The sequence below is a fragment of the Gossypium hirsutum genome, chromosome D08 (assembly GCF_007990345.1).
Source record: "Gossypium hirsutum isolate 1008001.06 chromosome D08, Gossypium_hirsutum_v2.1, whole genome shotgun sequence".
Taxonomy (NCBI): domain Eukaryota; kingdom Viridiplantae; phylum Streptophyta; class Magnoliopsida; order Malvales; family Malvaceae; genus Gossypium; species Gossypium hirsutum.
The window spans coordinates 42,449,227-42,470,289 of NC_053444.1; the positions used below are offsets into that span (position 1 = coordinate 42,449,227).

The 21,063-nt window shown below is 31.8% G+C and overlaps 1 pseudogene across 1 annotated transcript in view; it reads right to left on the reverse strand.

Moving 5' to 3' along the window:
* Positions 1–1,673, reverse strand: part of LOC121220336 (photosystem I P700 chlorophyll a apoprotein A2-like) — a 4,466-nt pseudogene extending 2,793 nt beyond the window's left edge. Inside the window, exon 1 of the transcript XR_005917561.1 lies at positions 1,622–1,673. The product of XR_005917561.1 is annotated as a photosystem I P700 chlorophyll a apoprotein A2-like (transcript). The remainder of the gene's footprint in view (positions 1–1,621) is intronic.
* Positions 1,674–21,063: the final 19,390 nt, after the last annotated feature.

Sequence of the window (21,063 nt, forward strand, 5' to 3'; positions counted from 1 at the left end):
ATACTTAATTAAAAAATGATAATCTGAAGTCCAAGTTGATTCTCCGAATGCTGAGTCTGGTCCTAATTTTGAGGTTTACTTGAAAAGTTAAACACTATTAGGGTGTGAGCTTATGAAAAGCTTAGTGTGAGTAGAATAATTATTTAAACGGGCAAAAAAAATCAAATATAGTGAAACATATTAGCATTAACAGAAGAAAACATAACCATAATAGGAATTTCATGTCATTACATAGCCATTAGGAATATTGATGTCAAACGGTATATGAGCATAGGTCATCATTCATTCGAGTAACAATCATTAATTTTGATACCATTCAATACAAAAAAAAAATACAACGCGTAGCATAAATCAATAACATTCGAAAATGTCATGCACATGATGCAATGCAAAAAGGTTCCTACCCATACGATCCGCTACACACCATGAGTTCCCCAGAACCTGTTTGCCAAACTCCACAACATTATGAGCATAGTTCGATGTGGTAAAACCACCGAATAATCAATAATGTAGAAAATCTACCGAATATTAAATAGTGCGATACAATCACCAATAAGATATAATATGCAATAAAATTGCCAATCCCAACCCAGGTGCATAGTACTCCAGGTGCAGTGCACTGACTACGAATAATGCGGACTTAATATGCCGCCGGTACTCCACGAAACTCCTTCGTCATCCACAAAATTCCAACCCAATGCATAAGCAATATGTCACAAAATCTCATACGTAATCATATCTTAATACTTTTTACATTCATTTGACATGCTCAACATGTCCTAAATAATCACATGCTTTCAGTAGAAGGAAACAATGTTCCAATCTTTCAAATTACCATTGTGCTGGTATCAATCAATATCGTTCAATTTCACGTACTTTACGAATTTCATTGTCCATAAATAACGCCATTTTCAATATACAATATAACAAGTATCTCATGCATTTAAATCATACATAAGCTTAATATCTCAACACATTATATCATTCAGTCAAACATTCTCATATCTCATAACTCAAATATGCAATTACAAACTCAATCAAACATCCATAGTATCAAACTAGCAATTTTGCTAACATATCAATCTTATTTGAAACATACCTTGTTCGGCCACTCACAAAATCAATAATTTTGATATTAAAACAATCCAATAATCAAGCTAATTTATCATATATAACATAATATTTAACTTTTTAAAACAATTTTATGAGTTTAGGACCCACACCTTATTTTTTGCTTCCTCACAACACACTAGCAAATCTTCCAATTTTCCTTAATAATTCGTTAAACGAACCTAAACCAAAATTTAGTATAAATTCAATCAATTTACCATTAAACCAGCCCCCAAACACACACTTAAGAGTTCAAACCAATCGTTGAAATTATAACTATTTTATGAATCTAAACTAGTTAGATTCCTTACACTGTATCAATGCAAACCGTAGGTACAATCGTTCTTCACCTTTACGGATGATTTGGGGCATTTGGGTCAGCACCTAACTCAATAATATACTGGAAAATCAATAGCTAATTAATGGTTAAATTTCTTCATTTAATGAATTCATAACATTTACCCAAAAACTATGTCGAAATAACAAACTAGTTACCCTTAATTGCACTTACGCTTCACGATTTGTGGGATCAGATTGGCCAATTGATCAAGATCATTTTCCATAGTTGAAATGGGTTTAAAAGCTGATTATGGAGCCTTCAAGAACTGAAATTAATTCTATAAAGATATATGCAATAACCAAGAAACAAAACAACCCCCTTTCTTGCACATAGGCGCACGCACCACCACCCATGGTGGCCAAAATTGGGGTTGAATTTTAAAATTGTTTGAGATCTCATTAAATTCTGGGAAAATACCTTTGAAATAATTTAAAATCTCCCAAATTCTAGATCTAGAAATTTATGTTTTTAATGGAAATAATTAATTAAAAATTTGAAGAGAGAAGAGACCTTACCCAAGTTAGTCGAGAGAAATGGCAATGACACTTTCTTGGCAATGTTCGGGATCGATCTTGGAGTTCAAGATTTTATATTTGGGGCTGGTTTTAATGAGAAAAAGTGAAAACAATATGGTGTAGGATACGTTAACAAATCTTGTGGCAAAAAGGAATAGAAAAAAAGAAAGAAAGAGATGGTAAAACTAGGTATAGGCGATGGCAACAATGGAGGAAATGAAAAAAAAATTAAAATCAAAGAGAAGAAGAGGAGAAGAGGAATGGTTAGGGTAATGAGGAGGAGGATTAAAGGCTGATTATTAGTAAAAATTTAATATTTATACCTAGGTTAACTATGCTTGGATGGCCCACACATTAAAACAAAGGATTTTTGTAAAACAAATTAAATTATTTGCATAGGAAGGAAATTGAAGTTAGGACCTCAAGGATAAATTCACTAATTTTTAACCATCAAATCAATAACTCATTCTTGATATAATTTGAAATATTTATTTTAAAAAAACAAGGCATGTCACATACTAGAGTTTAAGAAAAAAATTTTAAAATAATAAAAAATATTGCGACAGAAGGGATTTGAACTTGGGTTTCATGAAACGCTACACTAACAGTTAACCAGCACACTAATACATCATTTATTTCCTAAAAATGCATAGATAACTTAAAAAATTAAGACATGATCACTCTCTCTCGATTCATAAACCCGATTCTACTAACCCTCGATTTTCGGGATGTTACACAAAGGCTCGAGATGCCTTCATAAAAATGATGGGGAACATTACGCGATAATTTTTTGACCGTTACATGGGCACTGCCCCAGCCTCACCTTATCAACGCTTTGATGAATCTGTGAAAAAATAGGTGACGGTGAGGACAACAGAGGTTGCATAGCCAACTTACCCTGCACCTTTAGCTCCGGCTATAGTAATGTTGAGAGGGGACCCAATGAAGACCATCTGTAATCGAGGTGCCAAAAAGTTTCAAGGTAACAAGGAGGATGATCCATTTGTAGCAGAAATCTGGCTTTCTCAAGTTTTTCGAGTAGTTGAGGAGTTGCAGTGTTCCCCAATTAAGTGTTTAAGCATTATCTCTCCATTGGAGGATGAGGCATATTAGTGGAGGACCACAATGTCTAGCGAAATCAGGTGAATTGAGACGTTTTCCTATATAAGTTCAAGGAAAATTTCATCAATAGACTATTTGTTGAACATATGAAGAAGGATTTTCTGGAGTTCAAATAAGGGAAAATGATAGTGTTTGAGTATGAGGAGTTTATCAGTGTAAGCAAGTAATCTAAGGATTTGGTGCTAGATGAGGAGGGTCTGTTCATTAGGCTTGAGGGAGGTTTCGATGAAGAATTGACGGTACTACTGTCTGCACTCGAGATCAAAGACTTTGCAGCCTTGTCTGCAAAATCCCAAAGAATGGAAACAACCATTCAAGAAAGAAATAAGGTCAGGGATAGGGAAAGGAGCAGATGCGAGGCTTCCGACGTAATGTCCAATGCTGGGTTCAAAAGACCTAGAGATGTGAGAGGGTATTCTATTTCCCCAACCAAGGAGTCTCAAACTGTGGGCTTTCAACGAGAAAGGAGTATATGCCAAGCTATGTTTATGGCCAGCACAAGAGGGTCCAAGAGAATGAAACTTCTCATCTATAACAGTTGCAAGAAGCACCATACTGGTGTATGCTGAAGGGCCATTAGGAGATGTTTTAATTGTGGATCACAAGACCATTTCAAGAGGGATTGCCACATAAGAGTGGAAGGTAAGGCTAAGCAGTCTGTACAGGTGGTTAGATAACCCCGGCTGGAATTGAAATCAGGGATGGTGGTTAAATCAGGATTTTTCTAGGGAGCCCCAAGAAGGAATGTAGTCAGACCCCGCCTAAAAGCTTTAGCTAGGGTGTGTCTCATGCAGGGAAAGGAGGATGCCAAACCTCACGACATTACTACGGGTAACTTTTCATTATTTGACACATGCATAAATGCATTGATAGACCTTAGGTCTATCCATTCTTATATTTGTGATAAGTTTATGAATGGGCAGATTCTTGGAGTTGTCTCCACAGAGGTTAGTATATTAATCACCAATCCCCTAGGCCAGAGTACTGTAGTAAACAGAGTGGTGAAGGGCTATTCGCTGTGTTATGAAGGATATGTATTTTTGGCAGATTTGATGTTTTTAATTTTTCATGAGTTAGAAGCCATATTAGGGCTGGATTGGCTGACTAGGCATAATGTTGTGGTTGAGTGTAAGTCCCGAGGGGTATGGTTAATAACCGCTAATGGTGAAAAGCGAGATGTTAGTAACAATTTAACTTCGATAATTTTTACCTAGAAGTTGTTGGTTGGGTGGAGAACCATATTTGGCATATATCATGGATTCTAATATGGTGAGGGGAGACTTCGGATAGGTACCAATTGCGAACAAATTTCCCGATGTCTTTCTCAAAGAATTATTGGGGATTCCGCCATACAAAGATGTGGAATTCTCTATTGATATGATGCTTGAAACCGTTACTATCTCAAGTGTGCTTTATAGAATGGCCCTAGTAGAATTGAAAGAGTTGAAAAAACAGTTACAAGAACTGTTAAATAAAGTGTTCATCAGACCATGTGTTTCACCTTGCGGTATGCCAATAGTGTTCGACAAGAAGAAGGATAGAACCCTTTAGCTGTGTAGATTACAGACAGCTAAACAAGGTGACCACAAAGAACATGTACCTATTGCCTAGGATTGAGGATTTTTTTCAACCAGCTTAGCGGAGCCAAGGTGTTTTCAAAGCTCAATCTGCAATCTAGATATTATCAGGTGCAGATAAATGAGGATGACATTGTAGACAACCATTTTTTCCGGGCCTAATTGGAGGCCTATTTTAATTTTGTTCTCTCTTTGGCCGTTCGAAGCCCACCCGATTTTGGTCAATTTGAGACATTTATTTTTCTTTTATTTTTCTTTCCTTTTTGGGCCTGCCAAGGGCCCAAATTATTATTATCATTACTACTACTATTATTATTAAATATTATTATTATCATTTTTTACAAATAAACAAGATTAAAAAACAATATATATACATGAAATGAAATGAAAGGAAAAAGAAAAGAGGCTTTTCATATTTTTTTATTAAGAAAAGAAAAGGTAAAAAAAAAAACAACATGCATTCTAATTTTTTTTGGTCATATACCTATCTTGAGGGATTGGTTTTGGGCTCCGATGAAGGGACGTCACCAAAATGTTGGTCCTCCGCCCCTAGGAGTCCCAAAAATCCCGTTTTTCCCTCCCCATTACTAAAATAAAGGTTTCTATTTTTAAAAAAAGGCTTGATATTGGGAAAGGTTTGGATTGTTTTTTTAAAAAAGAGAGTTTAGATTTTAAAAAATAAAAATCTATATTTTTAGTCATTGGAAAGGAAAGTTTAAAATTTTAAAACAAAGTTTTGATTTTTTTTTCAACTATTTCAAAATAAAATCTTTGATCTTTAAGAAAAATAGTGTTTTTTTAAAAAAAAGAGAAATTTTAGATTTTAAAAAATAAAAATCTGTTTTTTTAGTCATTTTAAAGGGAAGTTTAAATTTTTAAAACAAAGTTTTGATTTTTTTCAACTATTTCAAAATAAAAGTATTGATCTTTAAGAAAAATAGTTTTTTTTTTTAAAGAGAGTTTAGATTTTTAAAATAAAAATATGCTTTTTAGTCATTCTAAAGGAAAAGTTTGAATTTTTTAAAATAAAATTTTGAACTTTTTCAACTATTTCGAAATAAATTTTTGATTTTTAAGAAAAGTAATAGTTTTTTTAAAAATAAAACTTTGATTTTGCAAAAAAAAAAAATTAGGCCACCGTACACGATGGCTTGACCACCAGAGGCCAGAAAGCTCAACGACTCTCCGATGGTGGAGCCATGGCCAACATAGATGGTGGAAGAGAAAGAGGAAGAGGTTTTTTTTTTGGAAATATTTAAATACCCAAAGTGGGTGGTGAATATTGTACCAGTGGCTAAAAAGCATGAGAAAGTCAGAATGTACGTCGATTGTAGAGATTTGAACCAAACCAGGCTCAAGGATAATTTTTCCATTACCTCATATAGACACACTAGTGGATAACACTACTAAACATTGTGTTTTCTCTTCCATGGATGGATTCTCGGGGTCAAATCAAATTAAAATGGCGAGGGAGGACATGGAAAAGACCACGTTCATCACGACCTCGAGAACTTTGTAACATCTTGAAATAGGGCCTAAATGGAATAGTGGTTGTGAAACCATGAATCTTAGATAGAAAAGTTTATTGTGATTAATTTTTATGATTTACCAATTGATTGGATGCATGTGTTAGAATACCGATAAGGAATTTCAGCGATTGCATGTCTGAATTGCATATTAGGGTCTAATTGCAAAAGTGGGTAAATATGAGTTTTAGATGTTAAAGGATTTAATTGAAGTGCATAATTGAAGTAGAGGTCCTTAAATGGAAATTAGACTATTAGATTTTCATGGACAACAATGGGCATGCATAGATAAAAATAACTAATGTTTTATTGAAGGGCATTTTAGTCATTTGGTAATAAAAAGAATTAAAAGGGAAAAAGATGGCAAAATGTGCTCATCTTCTCCGTAAGGGCCGAATTTCAAGAGACTCCATAGCTAGGGTTTCTTCACTTTCTCAAGCTCATAGTAAGTGCATCCAAGCCCCATTTTTAATTTTTTTATGTTTTTGGAGCCCTCGTAGCTCGGTTTAGCTTATTCTACCATTAATTCATGTTAGGGTTCATATTTGGAAAAATACCCATAGGTGAAATATGTTTATTTTGATGTTTTATGGTAGAATATGAAGCTTGCAATTATGTTAAACAACTTTTTCTAGGCGATTTTAAGTGAAAATAAGTAAAACGACATAATCAGTAAAAATACCTAATGTTCATAAGTAAATGTTAGAGTAAGAATTTGATGTTTCCATAGAAGGGAAAGATGTTTAGCATGTCATAAAACATAAGAATAAGGGGTGGAGTTTAATTTCCGAGCGTTGGGGCAAAACTATAAATATGCAAAAGTTGAGGGGCAAAATTGTAATTTTACCAAAGTTTGAGTCAAGGACTGTTTCGATGAATGTGAGTATTAAATAAGCTAAATTTTCTATTATAGATCAAGAGGAACAAAATCTGGAGTTAGACCGGGGAAAGAAAAAGGTTGAGGACTAAGTTGCTAGATTTGATCATATTTTGTATCGAGGTAAGTTTACGATAAATAAATGTAATATTTAAATAATTATTATTAATGCTGTTATTTTCCAGAAATTATGTGCTTATTTCATGAAATTATTTAATGTTGATTCAAGTATGAGATGATAGAGAATCAGTGATAAAAAGTCCCGTTGAAACATTAGGAGTGTATCGGATACAAATGTCATGACATTAAGGGAATGAGATCCCATGTAAGACCATGTCTGGGACATGACATTGGCATTATTGAGGTTATAAGAGGTCCCACGTAAGATCATGTCTGAGACATGGCATTGGCACCGAGATGAGAGGTCTCCCGTAAGACCATGTCTGGGACATGGCATGGGTATCGATATGAGAACTCCCATGTAAGACCATATCTGGGATATGACATTGGCAGTATCGGAAACATCCCATGTAAGACACGTCTGGGACATGGCTTTGGTATGTTATTATCAGACAGGAGACTCGAGTATCCATAGTATTCCAAATGGTTCAATAGGCTAGTAAACAGACTATGTTACATGAAAGTTTAGGTAAAAGCATAATAAATAGATTCAGGTGAGTTATAAAGGTTAAAAATATTTTAGTTATCAGTTGAGAAAGAAATTTTAGCAAGGGAGGAGTAAGTTATAATCATGAGTTATTTAAGTAAGCAAGTAAGTAAATAAGTAAGAGAGTAAGTAAAGAAGAAAGTAAAGGTCATGCTACTTGAAGATAATTTATGAGTATAATTATTTATGATAAATGTTGTTATTTATTTGCTTGTAAAGTTACTAAGCTTTACACTTACTCCCTTTTATTTCCCTTCTTTCTTATAGTATCGCCAAGCTAATTCGAGGATCGTAAGGACGTTAGAGATCGTTTCACACTATCAACAGACATCTCGGTATTTTATGATTCGAACGATTAAGTTATGGCATATATAGAGACTTAGTCATTTTGTGCGTGTGTCCTTATGATATAGCTAATGAATAGCATGTAAATACTTGATAATGGTTAGTTATTTAAATGGATATTTAAGAACATGTTTTGGTGTTATGTATGCCTAAATGATAGTTAATACAAAGAAATTATAAATGAGTAAAAATTTGCAATGGAATAGTTTTTGGACAGCATCATTAACGTGATTTTGAAAAATCACCAAGGATAGTAGAAATGGAATTAGAGAGTTAATGAGATATATAATTAAATCTTTTTGAGTCTATTTCAAATTAAAGAAACAATGTAGGAAAAAGAATTTTATATTATGAGATATTTGAATTTTAGTGAGACAAGGTCAGAATGGTTTTGTAGTCCCCTGTTCTGACTTTAGAAAATAATTAAAAATTTTAAAGAACGAATTATGAGTCATAATTTATATTTCTAGATTCCTTAATGAGTCTATTTTCAAAATAAACAAATGAGAACATTATTCAAATTCTGTATAATGAGATAATTAATTTTTAGTGAAGAGAGGTGAGAACTATCGAGCAATGAAACATGGGATAATTTAATGAATAAACTGTACTAATTGGCTAAACTAAAAATTCTAAAAATTTTACGATAAGAATATATATGAGTCTAGTTTTAGGGAAAATTTACGGATCTAAATTTTGAGTTTCGTAGCTCGATTTATAATTAAATTAGTGACTATTATGTAGGTGGACAGTTTTATTGTGAATAGTGAAATAAATTATTTTGATTTGTTTAAGTATTCAGAAATTTTTCTTTTAATGTTCCCGATTTGGACCCAAACTATTTTCGTTGCATGTTTTAGGGTCTCGAGGGTCCTTTTAGGGACATATTAATTGAACGTGAGTGAATTAATTTTAAAAGAAAATTTTTATGCTCCGAGCTATTAAGTTAAGTTAGATAACGCCTCGTACTCAACTCCGGCAACGGTCTCGGGTAAGGGGTGTTACAAAATTTTTGTTACAGGGTCATGCTGTTTGGTCAAAAAATGCTAGGGTCACGTATCAACGAGCAATGGTGACACTGTTTCATGACATGATGCATAAAGAGATTGAAGTTTATGTTGACGATATGATAGCAAAGTCCGCTAGGGAGGAAAGTCATGTGGAAAACCTCCGCAAACTATTTGAAAGATTGACAAAATACAAATTGAGATTGAATCCAGTAAAATATATGTTTGGGGTAAAGTCAGAGAAGCTGTTGGGTTTTGTAGTGAGTGAACGGGGAATTGCAATAGATCCGGACAAGGTTCGAGTAATTCAAGATTTGACACCCTCTAAAACTCAAAAAGTGGTAAGAGGCTTTTTAGGGAGTTTAAATTACGTGTTTCATTTTATCTTACAGTTGACGGATAAATGTGATCCCATCTTCAAGCTCTTACGTAAGGATAGTGATGGTGAGTGGACTGAAGGTTGTCAAAAAGCGTTCTAGAAAGTAAAAAAGTATTAGGCTAAGCCACTAATTTGAATTCCCCCGATGCTAGGAAGACTTTTGATTTTGTATTTATTAATGTTGGATAATTCTATATGTTGTGTTTTGGGGCAACGAGATGGTTCAAAAAAGAAAGAGCACGCAATCTATTATTTGAGCAAGAAGTTCACGGAATATGAAGCCAAGAATTCCCATTTGGAAAATATATTTGCTCTTTAGCATGGACCGCATGTCGACTAAGGCAATACATGTTGTATCACACCACCTTCCTTATCACAAAGTTAGACCCTTTGAAGTACATTTTCAGGAAGCCATCATTGTTAGGAAGAGTTGCTCGTTGGCAATGGTATTGTTCGAGTATGGCATCATCTACGTGTCCTAAAAGGCTATAAAAGGAAGCATAGTCACGAAATTTCTGGTGAATTGTGCGAAAGAAGAATACGAGCCCATGAGTTTTGATTTTTCAGACGAATAGATCTTGTCAAATTTGAAGTGCTAAGAAGAAATTTGGAGGGTGTATTTTGATGGAACATCCAACATGATGGGCCATGGAATTGGGACAGTACTAATCTCCCTAAGTGGCAAGTATTTTCCTACTATAGCTAAACTGATGTTCACCTGTACAAATAATGTAGCTGAATACGAGATATGCATTTTAGCACTTTAGGTTGCCATTTAGAAAAAGATTTGGGTTTTAAAAGTTTTTGGTGACTCAGCGTTAGTTGTTTACCAATTAAAAGGAGAATGGGAAACAAGGGGTTCCAAACTGATTCACTATCAAACGTTTGTGCATGGACTGATCAAAGAGTTCGATGATGTTTAATTTTGTTATTTTCTAAGAGAAGAAAACCAGTTAGCAGATACATTAGCTACTCTAGCTACCATGTTTAAAGTAGAAGCTGAAATGGAAGTGCAACCTATACAGCTAACGGTCAAGGACTCGTTGATCCACTGCGCTGAAGTAGAATTGGGAACAGATAGGAAACCATGGTATGTTGAGATTAAGTGGTATCTGCAATACCAATAATACCTGGATTGTGCCTCATAAAATGATAAACGAATAATTAGGAGGCTGGCTATGGGTTTCTTATTGGATGGTTAGATTTTTTACAAAAGAGGACATGACCAAACCCTGTTGAGATGTGTCAACATAGAAGAGGTGAACTAGATAATGAAGGAAATCCATGATGGAGTATGTGGAACACATAGTAACAGACATATGATGGTAAGGCAAATCATAAGGGCTGGATATTTCTGGTTGACGTTGGAACGATATAGTTTAAATTATGCTCGAAATGTCATAAATGTAAGATTTATGTAGACAGTATTAACGCTCCTCCAACCAATCTTCATGCCTTCGCGCCTCGGTTGTTCTCAATATGGGGCATGGATGTCATTGGCCCCATCTCATCGAAAGCATCAAACAAGCATCGCTTCATCTTTGTAATGATTGATTATTTCACCATGTGGGTCAAAGCCGCTTTATATGTCAATGTAACTCAATCAGTGATCTACAAATTTATGAAAAAAGAGGTCATTTTTCGGTATGTTTACCAGAAAGAATCATCTCAGACAATACCAAAAACTTCAACAATGCCTTGATAGAAGAGATTTGCGCACAATTTAAGATCAAGAGTCACAATCTGTACCACATCATCCAAAAATGAATGAGCCAGTCGATGACGCAAACAAGAATATCAAGAAGATCATTTCTAAGACAACAAAAAAGTATAGGGATTAACATGAGAAACTCCTTTCTGCTCTCAACGCATACCGGACATCAGTGATAACTTCGATAGAGCTACTCCGTTTTCATAGTGTATAGCATGGTGGCTGTTTTACCTATCGATGTTAAAATCCCACTGTTATGAGTGTTGAGAGAGGTGCGACTAAAGGAGGCTGGATGGGTACAAGAGAGATATGAGCAGTTGAATTTTATTGAAGAAAAAATATTAGCAGGTTTATGTAATGGTCAGTTGTATCAACAAAGAATGATGAAGGCCTATAACAAGAAGGTGCGACCAAGGCTATTCAAAGAAGTGGATCTGATAGTTAAGAAGATTTTACCATATGTTCTTGATCATCGGGGAAAATGGACACCAAAATGGGAGGGACCGTATGTGGTGAAGAAAGCTTTCTCTGGTGGAGCATTGATTCTCATTGTAATAGACGGAGACAAGATGTTGAACCCTGTAAATTCTGATGCAGTGAAAAAAATACTTTGCTTAAAAATTAAGCCTGATTGTTCTTAAAGAGTTATTCACATTAAGTAATATTGACTTTTTCTGTTTTGCTTTTCTTTGTTTATTATGTTTGAGGTTACGTTTTACCTTGGAATCTTGCATTCTCCTTAAGGTTAATTACTTAATAAGTTGGTCATGTTCAAAGAGACGAATGACATTTTTTAAATATCCTTCACTTGAAGACAATTTCATCCTCTATTAACCACTTTGAGCCATTTTGTTTGTTCAAAATTGACCCTTGCCGAAGGATCAACCTCCGCATTGGAGGACAATTTGTGAGGTTTTGGGTGTGGATCGATGATTTTACAACATTGTGAGACAAACATGAGATTATGCATAATTCAAATTGAAAAGATAGGCACATTCCCAAGAATGACCTTTGTGATGAGATTCACCATATTTTTAAATGATAAATGACATTCTTTTGTTCTCCTCGCCACTTAGAGAAAATTATATCCCTTGCTACCCCATTTTGAGCCTAATGTGTCTTCTTTCTGAACTCTAATTAAACTCATCTATCGAACATCATAAATTAACAAGAAAGATCATGAAAATGAAAGAAAAATTCTAAATTCTTGATTTCATTTTGAAAAAAGAAAAAAAAAGAAGAAATAATGAAAGCGAATAAGGAACAAAAAAAGAAAGGAAATAGGAAGGAGTAAGAACAAAAAAAAGTGATTGGGAGATGGAAGGAGCAATCAAAAATTCAAAATAACTCCTCATGGTTTTTACACTCTTTCATATAATATATATTGTAGCCTGGAAAAACTTTCTCTGATTGGCCCTTAACCCTTAGACCACATTACAACCCTTAAGAGTCCATTTTGATAGAATATGTTTGCTCAAATCAAGAAGTTAATCCTTGGGAAATTGTAACATCTTCAATAGCATAAAAGAGGGAGATGAACTCTAGGGTGAAAAATTTGAAATGAGAAGTCTAGAGAGATTTCTAAAAAAAAAAAAGATATGAGATGCCCTAGAGGATAATAAAGATTTTCAGAAGAAATTGATACTTCGGTATGAGCCCTAAAGTCATCTATTTGAGCCTGTTTTAGCCCTTTCTTTGGCACCCAAACTTGAGCCGACTCTATAACCTTGGAACAAGTCCATCTTTGATTACTCATGGCCGGTTTAAATTAGGGAATTAATCTACTTGTAGAATGAAAAATTCTATAGAAAGTGTAACACCCCTAATCCGTATCCGTCACCGAATTAGGGTTACGAGACATTACCAAACATAGCACGATTAACACAATATAGAACATTCTTAATCACTCAAGAACAATGCTACTTTTATAACTTCGACAAATTTAACTATTCACAGTTAGATTTAATTACGAAATCATAATTTACAAATCAGCACTAATAAATTATTACTATTATTATTTCAAACAACTTACATTGAAACAACAGAACATATTCCATACTTGTTAAATTCAAATAATACGAGTACAGCTTATAAATTTAATATTATGAATAACATCATGATATGGCATATACATACTTAGGTTATCACAATGCAATGCACAAAATGTTCTAATCACATTTAATATTTAAATGTACAAATACAAAATTATATTATATCAAATTTGAATTGTTTTACTTTAAATGCTAAATGCACATACTGAATCATTTCTATTAAAACAAAGTTGCATTACTTATTAACTCAACCAAATTTAATTGATCTAGATGTATTCGAATATATATATTCATCTATTATTGAACTTATGTTTTCATATTTGCAATTTACAAATACCTATTCAACACATATCATATTCATAATTAACTTATGAACAAATTCAAAACTCAACAACCCAATGTCCTCTTTTCATTAACCACACATAAACATTCAATTTTGCCATTCTCATGTCATATAATTATCAAGAAAAATATGTTCACATACAAGCTTTATTATTTATCATTAATCACCAAATCACTATAGCCAAACATATTAGTAAATCTTCATTATATGTATACCAAAACTGAATTCGTATACACCTAATTATTTATACTTAAATCACTTCCAAAGATTTATATTTCATTGCCTTACAAAATAAATATTTCATATCCTATTTTATAATTATATACTATCAATTACAATTAACCCGTGCATAACATTCATTTATATAATATATTTCATGAAATGCTAAACCACAACCAAAATATGCATAATCTATAATTCAAACCAAAACCGAGCAAAGCAAACTAATTAAACCATATTCGTATGGCTTTAATGCATGCACATTTAAATTTTAAAAAAAATTCGAACCAGTCTATACATGCCATAATCAAAATTAAGTTTCAACTTATAAAATACCGTAGTTATTTGATAGTGTGACAAACTTTACTGACGAATCCCCGAGCTCGTAACAACCTCCAAATTCTATAAAACAAAAATAAACAAAAATAAAAAGTAAGCTACCTTAGCTTAGTAAGTCTTTAGCAATTCATAAATAAAATATGAATCATATCATTCCTTAAATAAATTTACTAAACCGCAATTACCATTTATAAATACTATCGAAACTTTTATTAACCTCAAGACCTTTTATTCATAACAATTAAACATGATATAAACTTACAAATTTGTACCTACCATTCTCCCATAACTGAATATGTATACTCATCAAATACATATATATACATCAATATCCTTTATTTTATTTACATTCAATCAATGTACTTACCTAATATCAAATAAGATATAAATAACACATACCTAATTATTATAATTTCATAATCCATTTGTTGTTATATTGGCAAAGAACTTATTAAACACACATTTTAAAATGATTCACCAGCATGTAGCCTGCTAGGCTTGAAGCTTGATTCAGAACACCGACAATAAGCCTGCTAGACGTAAAGTCTGAAATATTTCACCGGCATTAAGCCTGCTAGAAGTAAAGTCTGAAATATTTTACCGGCATTAAGCCTGCTAGACATAGAGCTTGAATAACTCAGATACAAAATTAATCTTTCATATAATACTTTATAATTCACATAAACCTTTCTCAATAATTATATCTCAATAAGAATTGAATTATATTCAATTCTTCATAGTAAACACATATTCGAACCACATATGTATAATTCACAACATTAAATATAGCTCAAGGAATTTGTAACCTATATTCGAACCACATATATGTATAAGATTCATACATAAATTTCAGCTCAAAGAATTTGAACATACATTCTAACCACATGTGAATAAATATATGTAACTCATAATATTAAGTTTAGCTCAAAGAACTTGTATCATACTTACTAACTATATATATATAATTCATTACTTTAAATTCGGTTCAAAGAAATTGAATCTTACTTTAGAACTTCATATTCATGTATATATATTCTACTATTAGTTTCATAACATTGAACTTAAAACATACTTGAGCTAGTAGACATAAATTTTATACAATTAATCTCAACTTACCAAATCCAATACCTATGTTCGACTAATATATATAAAAATCATAAAGTTTGATTAAGCTTATTAAATGTATGATAAATATACATATATATTCTAATTTAATAACTTTCTTTTGCTAATAGACTTACCTCGAACAGTGAAAATTGAAACCGGGCGATTAATCAACGACTTTAGGTTTTCCTCGATCCAACTCCAATTTCTTTGGTTCTTGATCTAAATATATTCAAAATAAACTAGTTTAAATATTATTCCATTCAATTTAGTCCAAAAACATATAAATGGGCAAATTACCATTTTACCCCTAACATTTTACACTTTTTGCAATTTAGTCCCTATTACATAAAACACAAAATACACAAAATTTGAACACGCTATGATAGGGCCGAATATTCCTAGTGTTCATAAAAGTCCACACATTTCATTTATTTCACATTTTAGTCCCTAAAAAATTATTTTCACAATTTAGCCGTAATTACTCAATTTCACCAAAAATTCAAAGACAAAATATGTTAATCTTTCACATATCTTTCATATTTCATCATCAACTATCACAAAGCTCAAGCATTCATCAATATAATATGTCAAAATCACCATCAAATTCTAAAATTAAAGTATGGGTTTTGTAGTACATAAAGCAACGATCTCAAAAACGTAAAAATTTTTAAAAACGAAACAAAAACGAACCTTTAATTAAGCATGAACATGGCCGAACCTTCCTTAGGCTTTTATGGCTTTCTTTATTTTAAATTTCGAGTAAGGAAGATGATATAACCTTTATTTTATGTTTTTAACTATCATATAATATAATATATAATAATTTACTAATTTAACCTTACTTAAATATTTATAACATATATTTATATTAAGTTTAGTTTTGTCCTTAGCCACCCACTATATAGATAGTGGTCTAATTGCATCTTTAAGCCTCCCAATTAAAAAGATAGCAACAAAGAGATGCTTTTAGATTTAACCCCTAAATTTTTCATTTTACGCGATTAAGCCCTTTTATAAAATCAGAACTTAAACGACGAAATTAAAACATGAAAATTTCACACAATCAAATTCACACATAATAAACAAACAAAATAATATTAAAATAATTTTTTGACTCGAATTTATGGTCCCGAAACTACTATGTCCGATTAGGGTCAAAATTGGGCTGTTACAGAAAGAAGATTTTGCTTAAATAAAAAAATAAAAAGAAAAAAAATAAAATAAAAAAGAAACCAAAAAATAAAGAGAGAGCAAGAGAAAAGAACTATATTGAAGAATATCTACTTTAAGACGCAATTTTACAAAAGAGCATGATACATGGTTCACAGTTGGAACAGTCCAAAGTCAGGAAAAGGAAATTAGGCTTCACAAGAATTAACGAGTTGACTCTCAATGCCAGAAATTTATGTTTCAAGGGTGGATTTATGAAATCTATAGTATCGAGTTTGTTAAGTGAATTATCATTTGAGAATTTAATTTACGAGTCATAAAGTCATTTTGAAATTTGTTAAGGTGATATCCCATGGAATTTGATTTTCATGATCTATTTTGTGTGGATAGGGATTTGATCTTTTTCAACCTAAAAACATGATTCTCAAAATGATTACCTTTTATGAAAAATTCAAGAAAGGAAGAAAGGAAAACATTCATTGCATTTAGAGTCCCAGGTGTAGAGGTCTATTTACTTTTCATTTCATTTAGAGGCCTAGGTGTGGAGCTCAATTTACTTTTCATTGCATTTAGAGGCCCAAGTGTAGAGGTCTATTTACTTTTCATTGCAATTAGAGGCCTAGGTGTGGAGGTCTGTTCACTTTTAATTGCATTTAGAGACCTAGGTGTGGAGGTTCATTGACTTTTCGTTGCATTTAGAGGCCCAAGTGTAAAGGTCCATTTACTTTTCATAACATTTAAAGACCTAGGTGTGGAGGTCCATTTACTGTTCATTGCATTGTATATGAAGGCACATGTATCAGGTTTATTTACATTTCTTCTGCATTCTCATTTCAAACATTGGGTTGTGAGGTCTATCTTTTTTCACTCGTCATGTTTTGATGGTTTGGTATCTACTTTTCTAGTTTTGGATAACTTAATATATTTTGATCTGTTTCAATTTTGGAAATTGCAAAAAATATGTTATTCCTTTTACTCTGATGTTGAGTGGGATTTGATAGTGGTTAGATGTCTACGTCTTTGTACGTTCCTTGCTACGCAAGCAACGAACAAAGAGGGGCAGTTGTAGACACCCATTTTGTCTGAGTCCAATTGGAGGCCCATTCAAATTTTTGTTCTCTCTTGGGCCGTTTGAAGCCCAACTGATTTTGGTCAATTTGATACCATTTTTTTCTTTTATTTTTCTTTACTTTTTGGGCCTGTCAAGGACCAAAATTATTATTATCATTACTACTACTACTATTATTAAATATTATTATTATCATTTTTTACAAATAAAAAGACTAAAAATATATATATACATGAAATGATATGAAAGAAAAAAGAAAAGAGGCTTTTCATATTTTGTTCTTAAGAGGAAAAAGGTAAAAAAAAACATCAACAAACATTCTATTTCTTTTTTTTTTTGCCATATACATATCTTGACGGATTGGGTTTGGCTCTAATGAAGGGGACGTCACTGGAACGTCAATCCTCCGCCCCTAAGAGCCTAAAAAATCTGATTTTTCCCTCCCCATTTCTAAAATAAAGATAATTTTTAAAAAAAGGCTTGATCTTTGGAAAAAAATTATTTTTTTATAAAAAGAGAAAGTTTAGATTTTGAAAAATAAAAAATTATTTTTTTAGTCATTTTAAAGGAAAGTTTAAAATTTTAAAACATACTTTTGATTTTTTTTAACTATTTCAAAATAAAATCTTTGATCTTTAAGAAAAATAGTATTTTTTTTTGAAAAAAGAGAAATTTTAGATTTTAGAAAATAAAAATCTATTTTTTTAGTCATTTCAAATGAAAGTTTAAATTTTTATAATAAAGTTTCCAGTTTTTTCAACTATTTCAAAATAAAATCTTTGATCTTTAAGAAAAATAATGTTTTTTTTAAAAGAGAAAATTTAGATTTTTAAAATAAAAAAATGTTTTTTAGTCATTTTAAAGGAAAGTTTGAATTTTTTAAAACAAAATTTTGATCGTTTTCATCTATTTCGAAATAAAGTTTTGATTTTTAAGAAAAGTAATGACTTTTAGCCATGACCAACATAGAAGGAGGAAGAGAAAGAGGAAGATGTTTTTTTTTTGAAAAAAATGAGGTTAAAATGATAGAATGAATAGTTTTTTTTCATTTATAGGTGCCAAAAATGGGCAATTTATTCTACTTTTTAAATTTACACAAAATTACCCCCTTTTTTTACAACACCACCCTTACTCTCTGACCTATTTACACTCGTAACCCTTTTGTCTATTCAAACCTTCGATTTAATCCAAAATTTATAAATTAAAAGTAATTTAATTACTACATCAGTCCTCTATCTTCCACGTTTTTTTTTATCTTTTAGTCCCAAAATCAAACTATGTCATTTTGTTTTCATCTTTAATAAATTATTTACACTTATATCTTCCCTTGCATTTGCATTTATACCTTTTTCTATTTAATGTCAATTATGCACTTTATTATAATGTTTTATATTTATTCACACTTGTATAGTTTTTATTTATTCTTATTTCGTTTTTAATTATTTTCATGTCTATTTATATTTATGGTTTTTTTTTACAGATTCCCCTTACATACATTTTAATATTATTTATTTATGTTACTTTGATTCTTTTATTATATTATGAATAAGGTGTATTATTATTATTATCATCATCATTATGTCAATGTCTTATTTATTTCATTTATTTAAGCTTTCTTTTTATTATTGTCATTTTGAAAGAATTTTAACTTTTCATTAAGTTTAGTCAATTTAATTAATTTTCCTATTTTATTACTATTCATTTTAAAAAAGGGAACTTTAGGTCATTTTTTCATCCTATAAATGTTGACATGAAGTTAGTTAAGTAGGTGTTACATTTTAATGAAACCATAAGGTTTTTACATTTGGATTTAGGTTAGTCTTTAAGATTTTATCTACCATTTAACCTAGAAAAATTATAAATAATATATAGAATATTATTTTTAGGGTTTTAAACTAATTTTAAATATCATATAGGATTTCTCTTTAAAATCTTAATTTAATATGTAAATATTCTTTAGGACTTTATTCAAGAGTAAAACTAAAGATTTTTGTAGGTGAACTGTAAATCATGAGTAAATTTTTCTAAGTATTTTATTTTAGAAACTTTTTTAGAAAGCTAATAAATATTATTTAAGATATATTATTTCAGGATTTTGATGAATTTAAACCTTAGGTCAAGAATTTTAAAGTAAGATAAATCATAAACCCGGCATAGGATACTTTTGTAAGATCTTTATAGGTTCAACGTTATTAATTAAATCTTTCAAAAAATAATAATAATAAAAGATCGAATAAGTTGTAGATGTATTTTAATATTTCTCTTAATTCATTGGTAATTTCTACATTTTTTATTTCTAAAATAGAATTAATTTTAGGAATTGAAGGTATTTTACTAGAATTATTTAGGTACCCTTTAGGGTTCTCGTTAAAAGTAAAAATCTATAATTTATGTTTCAAATTAGATAAGTTTGGTGAACACATCTTAATCAAGTTACAAGTAAACCGAAGGCATTTTCTGTACAGTTTTTATTTAAGATTTTCATAAGATTTTAGCACAGATTAAGACATTAATATGCTTAAATAAAAAAATCTAGCTCCTAAGACCTCGTAGGACTATCCCCAGATAGGCGTTGTGGGGGTGTTATAACCTTCCCCACACGTAACCGTATTCCCGAACTTAAAATATGGGAATGAGATCGAGTCTAGACTTTTTGGATTTTTCCGTAGTATTAATTCTAGATTTTTAGATGATAGGTGGCTAACCAACCTAGCCCTAATTGGTTAGTGGCGACTCAACGTTAATTTAGGCCCTCGTACTCTTATGTAGGCAACGCTATGACAGACATCCTAGAGACTACGTTCCGTACACACTATGGTCACTATGAATTTTTAGTGATCCCTTTTGTTTGACCAATGCGCTAGCTCTATTCATTGACCTGATGAGTAGAGTATTCCAGTGATACCTTGATCGTTATGTCGTTGTCTTCATAGATGACATTCCGGTCTACTCAAGGACTAACACAGATCATGAGGAACACTTGCGGATAGTTTTATGTGTCTTTTGTGAGTACAAATTGTACACCAAATTCAGATAGTGGGAATTTTGGCTGAATGAAGTTCATTTGTTAGGTCATATTATCTTCCTAAAAGGAATCAAAGCAGATCTCGAGAAGATACGGGTTGTACTTGAATGGAATCCGCTAAAAAACATGACTAAAGTGCACAATTTCCTAATATTGGCAGGTTATTACAGAAGGTTCGTGAAAGGGTTCTCTACAATAGCAACGCCATTAACACGGTTGCTCAGTAAAGATGAGAAGTTACATTGGATTGAAGATTGTTAGCGCAATTTTGATGAGTTGAAGAAAACATTGACTAAAGCCCCAATGTTGAGTCTGCCAGAACCGATAGTGGAATATCTTGTGTTTACGAACACATCCTTGAATGGGTTAGGGTGTGTACTCATGCAAAAAGGAAGGGTGATTGCTTACGCATCATGCCAACTCAAGCATCATAAGAGGAACTACCCAACTCATGATTTGGAGTTAGCAGCTGTGGTGTTAACCTAAAATATTGGAGGTATTACCTTTATGGGTACAAATGCCGCATATTTTTTCACCATAAAGAGCTTAAAGTATCTGCTCTCT